The following is a 7,997-nucleotide window of genomic DNA, read 5'->3' as shown; positions in this document are numbered from 1 at the left end:
TAACCATTAAGGAGTGCTTATTCATTTTCCAAAACAATTGTAAACATTCTTATGCTGCTTAAATATATTGGATGTGGCTGAAAATGAATAAGCCAGAAGCAGCAGAGGTTTCCACACGAATGATTTTTAGACTTGAATACAAATCCCTCAGCCAGGTGAACCCTCCGAACTAAGGACATGACAGCCAGGCCATTGCCCAAGATCATGAGCCAAATCAGAGTTGGCTTTTGTGTTTGAAATTGGTGTTGCTGGAAACTTTTAACCACAAACGCGAATGAAAGTGATATCTCCTCGAATCCCAGTAAAGTTATTAAAAGATACTAAATTAAATTCCCGATTCCAAACGTCGACTCGTCTACATGTGGAACACTGAAAAAGCACCAGACAGGTAGACTTTCCTCGCCCAGCCTCATGCACGAGGACAGTGGTATGAACTGGCATTTCCTGGGAGCTTATGAAAAAATAAAGAGTGGGTCTAACTCCTTCAGCAGATCTTGAGGAGGATGTAGACCCCTAAAACTTGTTTTAAGCTAATGAGATTTTTAAATTTATTTTTCCCTATTTTTAGTGCTGCATTATGATTATACCTAGAAGTGGGATCTCTTGTTACATATTCATATATGCACACAATGTAACAATACAATTTGGTCCATATCATTCCCCAGTATTCCTACTGTTTCAGTTAGCTTTTCTTCACTGTGACCAAAAGACCTAGAAAGAACAACACAGAGAAGGAAGAGTTTATTTGGGCTCATGGTTTCAAAAGTCCAGGTTATGACGAACTGACTCCATTGCTCTGGATCCAAGGTGAGGCAGAACATCTTGGCAGAGGGAAGCAGCTCAGTACACGACATCCGGGGAGGGGAGAGAGAGAGAGAGAGAGAGAGAGAGAGAGAGAGAGAGAGAGAGAGAGAGAGAGAGCGCAAACAAAATATCAATCTCAAAGGCAAACCCCCAGTGACCTACCTCCTCCAGCCACAGCCTACCTATCTACAGTTACCATCCAAGTCAATCCATTCAAGTGGATTAATTCACTCATTAGGTTACAGTTCTTATAATCTAATCATTTCACCTCTGAACATTCTTGCATTGTCTCACACATGAGCTTTTGGAGGACACTTTATATCCAAACCATAAAATCCCCTTTTCCTCCTCAACTCCTTCCCCCTGGTCCTTTTCCTCTATTCTACTGGTCTTCCTTCAATTTTCACGAGACCCTCACTCTTACTTTTCTTTTTGGCTAATTTCTACAGATGTGGGAAAACACATAACCCTTAACTTTCTGAGTTTGGCTTATTTTGCTTAACATAATGGCCCCGAGTTCCATTTGTTTTCCTACTAATTCTTCTTTATGGCAGGATAAAACACCATTGTGTATATACTCCCTAAAACTTTACCAAGCTCCCTGATTCCACAGGACATCAACATGGGAGAACCTCTAACAGTGAAAACTGTAAGTTTTGAAATCAACAGACATTTTGGATCTAGAGTCCAGCCTTGTGTAAACTTGAGCAAGCTGCTGCTTCTGAACTTCAGTTTTCTTGACTTTCCTGTGCCTTGCCGTGTTATTGTGAGGATTAAGCTGACAGCGTGCACTAACTGTTGTCTCAGTACTTGCCACCTAGTGAATGATCAATAAATACAATTCACGACATCAGGCTTCTCGGGCTGCCATAACAAAGCACCACAGACTTGTGGCTTAAACAACAGGCGTATTCTCCCACGATTCTGGAGTCTGGAAGTCAGAGTGTTGGCAAATTGGGTTTCTCCTGAGTCCTACCTCTTTGCCTTGCAGATGGTCACCTTCTTGCTGTATCCTCCCATGGCCGTCCCTCTCTGCATAGCCATCTGTGTCTCTTCCTCCTCTTGTGAGGATATCAGTTCTATTGGTTTAGGGACCCATCCTGTGACCCCATTTAACTTTAATCATCTGCTTAAAAGCCCTGTTTCCAAATACAGTGACATTGGAGGCGAAGACGTCAACCTGTCGATTTTGTGGGGAATGCAATCCAGTCTTACCACATTCCCCTCCGTCCTAACTTTTCCCTGTGCCCCTTCTCCCCTTGTCAACATCTGCAATAGTTTATGCTGGAGCTATCTTTAGCTCAAAAGAATGCTTTTACCATTCTTATTTGATAAAAATCACTGGATGAAAGTAAGGATGAGGGTGGGTGGGGTGGGAGTGGGTTTTTTTTGTTGTTTTTTTTTTGGTTTTTTTTTCACAAGAAACCAGCTTTTATAGGACGCCAGGTCCCAGGACTCCAGACTCAAAATATAACACTGACTGGACTCTGAGCTAAAGGGTTTGATTGCTTTTGAGTTTCAATTTCATTTCTTGAAAGTTTCAATTTCATTTAAAAAAAAATAAACAAAAGACGGACCCAGATGGAGAGGCATAGAATCCTCCTGCGTCCAAATTCTGAGTCCTTACGTGTCCAGGTTTTGGGTCACAGCAGAATAAAATCAATCAATGGATAAAAAGATAAAGCCTTTTGAATTTCTTAAGTGAAAGCTTAGCTTGGTGGCACACGGTTTCCTGGTGGAGTGGTTACTTAGCACCTATTTTTAGAGACGGTAGGACTCAGTCTCAGACATGTGAGGCTCCCTCCCAGGCGTGCTGCTACTTTCCTGTTTCCCGCTCAGCTCCTTCATGGTTGCATACAGAGCGCCCCAGAGGCTGGCAGTCTCCTCCTAGAATCTGTGATGTGAGTTTTTTCTCATCCTGGTGTTCCGTGGCAGCTCCCAGCTTCTTGGAATACGTCTTTTATGTCCCTGGCAACACTCTGAAATGAGTCAGTCCATGAATCACTCAAGATGAAGCTAGAAACTTCAAGCGTTGCTCTCTTATGCATATTAAAATGAATGAAATTTTCTGTCCTAGATGATAAATTTCACCATTTTTTTCTAATTTCTCATATTTCTTGGTTATGTTCTTTCCCCATGAAACTGGGAAACCTATATATGGATGTACCTGACGGTACATATGTACATTTCTCCACTTGATTTAAACTCTGAGTCATTTTGATGACTCTGAATTTTAAGTAACCCATTGAATGGAGAAGGCTGGTAAGAGTTACTTATTTATAATGATGTGACGAACGTTTTTCTTTGATAACTTAAACAGAGGTTAGGCTTCAGCTATGAATATTCTGATGTGTTATTTTCAGGACCATCCTGACCACTCAAGCAATCAAAAGACCCACATGCTTTGCCCCTCTCATTTCTTTTGGTCTCACACTTGGGGAAGGTTAATTCCTACAATGACAGGGTTTGAGCTCTTAGTGTCTCTGAATCCAATCATCTCACTTTTCTTAAACTTAAATTAAACCAAAGTCAAACCGCATTCACCCCTGGCCTCTCACAGAGCACAGTTGACTGTGCCTGGGCTCAGCTGCGTGACTTGCTTTGATCACCATTGTTATGGTTTGGATAGGAGGTGTTCCCTCAAACTCCAGTGATAATGTGGAAATGTTCAGAAGTGAAATGATCAGCTTATGAAAGCTGTAATGCAATTAATTTGATGAATTAATAATTTGAAAGGACTACTAGCTGGGCGGTAACTGTGGGCAGGTGGGGCATGGCTGGAGGAGGGGGTATGCCCTTGGAAGTTCTCTCCTTCTCTCTCTCTGTATCTCTTTCTCTCCTCTCTGGCCACCATGAGCTGAATAGCTTTTCTCCACCACTCCCTTCTGTCACAATGTTTTGCCCCACTTCAGGCTTACGGTAATGGTGCTGATCAATCATAGACTGAACTTCTAAAACTGTGAGCCCAGGTAAACTTTTCCTCCTCTAAATTGTTATTGTCACGCATTTTGGTCACAGTGATGAAAAGCTGATTAACACAAACCGTATGGCAACAGGCACAGTGCAAGGAGAATCTTGGAAATTGCTTGTGCACTTGGGCCATTCTCATGCACTTGTGCTAGTCCATGGAGAGGAATGTGTCTGGCCAAGCCCATTGGCTCTAGGAACGCTAAATGAGACATGTGACCAAAATTTCCCCAGCAAAAGCTTTGCCAGCCCAAGCCTGCAGCAGAGCTCCCCAACTGACCTGCAGATAATGGAGTTCAGCCAGAATCAGCAGAGTCGCCCAGCCCAGCCCAGCCTAGATCAGCCACACTCCGGGCAACTCACAGCTATGCCAGCTACAAAAAATAAATGATCGTCATTTGTAATTTATTGCATTTTTGGGATGGTGCACGATGCAGAATTTTTGTAGAAATAGTTCATACGTTAGGTTTTGTCACTTGCTTGTGTTTTCTGCCAAACCTCTATTTGAAAAGTTTTTTTTTTAATTGCTGCAGTTTATAATAAGAGTAATAATTATTGCAGCACAGTACTTCAAGACCAGGAGTGTATCCAGTATCCAATAACATTTATCCAATTATTTCAGCAATCCTTCATGATTCTAGGATAATTCTATGATATCATAATTCTGGGATATTGAGAATTAAAAACTAGATCTTAAAATTATTCCTTCCACGCCGATCAGTAGTTAAGTGTGCTTTGTAAAGAGCATTCCCTTTCCTTACTTTCCGTTTTGTACTAGTATCAACTCCTGGGTTCTCTTTCAGTCAAATAGGCTATAATCCATTGTTGCCCTTATTCTTTTTTGATGCTCAAATTGTCCCAGGTTTGGCCAGTGGTAGCACTGTCAAATCAACTTCTGTGTTCTTTAAGCACTTCCTGCCTTTGGGCAGTATAAAATATTCCTATTGCTGGATTTAACTTGCTAATATTGTGTTAAAGACCTTGTACTTTTGTCCACAAGGGATATTGATCTGTACTTTTCATATAATGTTCTCCTCAAGTTTTGGTATCAGAGTATTGGCCTCATAATATGAATTAGGAAGAGCTACCGTCGCTTCTATTTTTCTGAATAATCTGTGTGAAACTGGTATTATTTCTTTTTTAACTTTTTTCACAATATCTTTAATATATATATATTTACTTATTTTTACATGGTGCTGAGGATTGAACCCAGGGCCTCATACCACTAGGTAAGTGCTCTACCGCTGAGCCACAACCCCAGATCCTCTTTTTTAACTTTTTGGTAGACTTCATTGGGGAAATCATCTGGGACTAGAATGACTTGTAGGAAGGTTGTTAACTATAAATTTAACTTATTTAATAGATACCAGTCTATTCAATTATTAATTTCTTCTTGAGTAAGTTTGGGGGACTTTATGTCTTTCTAATTTGTTAATGAAACATTTGGAATATTGTTCTTCATTCCTCCATTGATCTTCTAATGTCTGTGAGATATGTAGTGATGTCACCTCTTTCATTCCTGATACTAAAGATTCACATCTTCTTTCTTTTTTTCTTGATTAGTTTAGCTAAAGTTTTATCACTTTAGTGGTTACAGGATACTAAAGACCATGGTTACAGGATACTAAAGCGGCAGAGCCTATTTGTGGAAACAGCATGACTCTGATGGGTTTGGATCACAGTATGAAGAGGGCAACATGGCAGATCAGCTAGGAAGTAAGAGGGGCTGATTGTGAAGAGTCTTTATCCTGCTAAGATGTTGAATAGTATCACACAGACTGAGGTTACCAGCCAAGGTCCTGAGAGGAAACAGATGGCACTTTTTGAAAGGGGCAAAGTAAATTTAAAAATGGAACCTTTCAACAGGTGGGAAGAATTGAGAAAAATGGTAAGTGCCCAGGGCCAGTAACAGCAGGAGGCTTCCACCTCCGCTGGGATTGCAGAGGTAGGTGGAAGAGTAGTTACTGGAACCAACAGCTGTGGTTGTAGGGAATGACTCTCAAAGTGTGTTTTTGGTAGAAGATTGTCATTGCGACATGCACCCTAGATATAGGATCGTGACATAATTTGGAGAGCCCAGTGCAAAAACGAAAACAAGGACTCTTTATTCAAAAATCAGTGAGAATTTCAAGACTATGTCACAATATAAAATAAATGTGCAGGCTGTTTGAGCAGGCTCTGAGACTGGACAGGTTAAATGCCCATGAAGCTGGCCTTGACCCGTAGGAAAGAAACTGAAAGAAAAACTACCCTAAACGACTCTTTCTACAAGCCTTTTAACCTCTGCCAGTGTGCACACCTGAGTTGCAAAATGGAGAGGCCTGGTTGAGGCAGCCCATAATGGTCAGCTCCTGGTTGGGAACATGGACATTGAATTTGGAGGAGCAGAGAATATCTGGCTCAGCTATGGAAAGCCACTAAAGATTAGTAAGCAGAATGACATGTCCAATTTATTTTTAGGAAGAATTTTTTGGCAGCAGTGTTAAGGATGGATTGGAGAGCCTGCAGGCAGAAAGACCAATTAAGAGGCTATTAGCTAGTTCCATGGTTGCTTACCTTCCCATCCCATCTCCAATACAACTCGCAGTAAGAAATACATTTTTTATTTATATTGGTAACCAGGAGCATATACATACATATAAAGGAAACCCACAGTCCATGAAGCAACATAAATCCTTACTTGATGAAATACTTAACTTTATTAGAAGCAAAGTGCTCTGATTTTATTTTAAAATGCTGGTTCCAAACCATGAAGCTGATTCTATGAGTCACTAATGAGTCATAGTTTTGGGTTTAAAAAACTTTTGTCTAAGGAGTTTGGTTGGCAGAGTAACGACCCTGCCCCAAAGATGTCTGTATCCTAATTCATGGAACCTGGAATATGGTACCTCACATAGCAAAGGAGTCCAGATGACATGATTGTGTTAAGGTTCTTGAAATGGGGAGATAATCCCAGATTATCCAGCAGGGTCCAAAGCGTTCATGAAAGTACTTATAAGTAAACAAAGAGGCAGGAAAGTCAGTGTGAGAAGATGTGATGGAGAAATCAACTACCATCCATGGAGGAGGGCCCACTAGCCAAAAGAGATGGACAACCTCTGAAGAAAAAGAAGGTCAAGAAGAGGATTTTGTCCTGCTCCAAAAGCAATGCAGCCCTTCTGACACCTTGATTTTTAGCCCAGAGAAACTTGTAGAACTTCTGACCTCCAGAACCGTGAGATAATAAATACACGTGGTTAAACTGTCAAGTTCGTGGTGATTTGTCACAGCAGCAAGAAGAAGTTACTACAGAGAGAGATGAAGAGAGTTGGAATGCAGCAACATCAGTGTGGGATGGGATGTGGACAAGGAGGTGTGCTATTCTTGTGGGATCCCTTCTTCCAGAGCTGAGTAGGGTCCCAGTCTTCTCTCAGAGTGGAGGACCACAGCCCCTAGACAAAGCACAATTTTTCTTTTCCAAGTGTTTTATATTCCTGGGAAAGTTAGAGAATGAGTAATGAAGACTTCGGTGGAGATAGAAACTATGCTAGTGACATGAATGTATGAATTCAGGGCAGTTAAATTGAATGTGCAATAAATCTGTAAACTGTTCTGGAGAAAATGGAAGAAGCCCCCCACATGGGTTCTTTCCTCAGCCCTAGCTGCTAGAGGAGGCTAATCAAATCAGCCCAGCTCTCAGAGATGACTCTTGGTTGTATCTAAAAGCCACCAAGAAAAGCAAAATATATTGAATTTTTTAGAAGTGAAAGAAGTTGCTGCTCTGACACAGAAGTGAAACTAGAAGATAAGCTATATTTATAAAAGGGGCAGACCAGCAACTGAGTTAGCGCAAGGTTGGTTGCCTCAGTTTTGAATGATGGACAGGAGAGTCAGCAATTCTGATTCTCAGCAGATGTTATAAGAATATCATTCCATTCACATTGAAAAATATAGTTGTTCTGAAAGCACAAATCACCTGGAAGACAAATCTGACAAAACCTAGAAAGTTTAATTGTAAATAAATAATTTACAATGGTAATAGGTTCCCTTAAAAACGCAAAGACGTGCAAAACCTTTACATAGAAAATGATAAAGCTTTATAAGAAAGACTTAAAATCTAATAAATGAAAAGTTATTCCATGTTTGTGGGTGGGATAACTATTTTAAAGATTCCAAATCTCTCCCTGCCACACCAAAATTATTCCATACATTCAGAGCAATGGAAATCAACACTTAATAAATGTGTG

This window comes from Ictidomys tridecemlineatus, chromosome 6, assembly GCF_052094955.1.
Source record: "Ictidomys tridecemlineatus isolate mIctTri1 chromosome 6, mIctTri1.hap1, whole genome shotgun sequence".
NCBI lineage: Eukaryota > Metazoa > Chordata > Mammalia > Rodentia > Sciuridae > Ictidomys > Ictidomys tridecemlineatus.
This window is presented reverse-complemented; position numbering follows the sequence as displayed.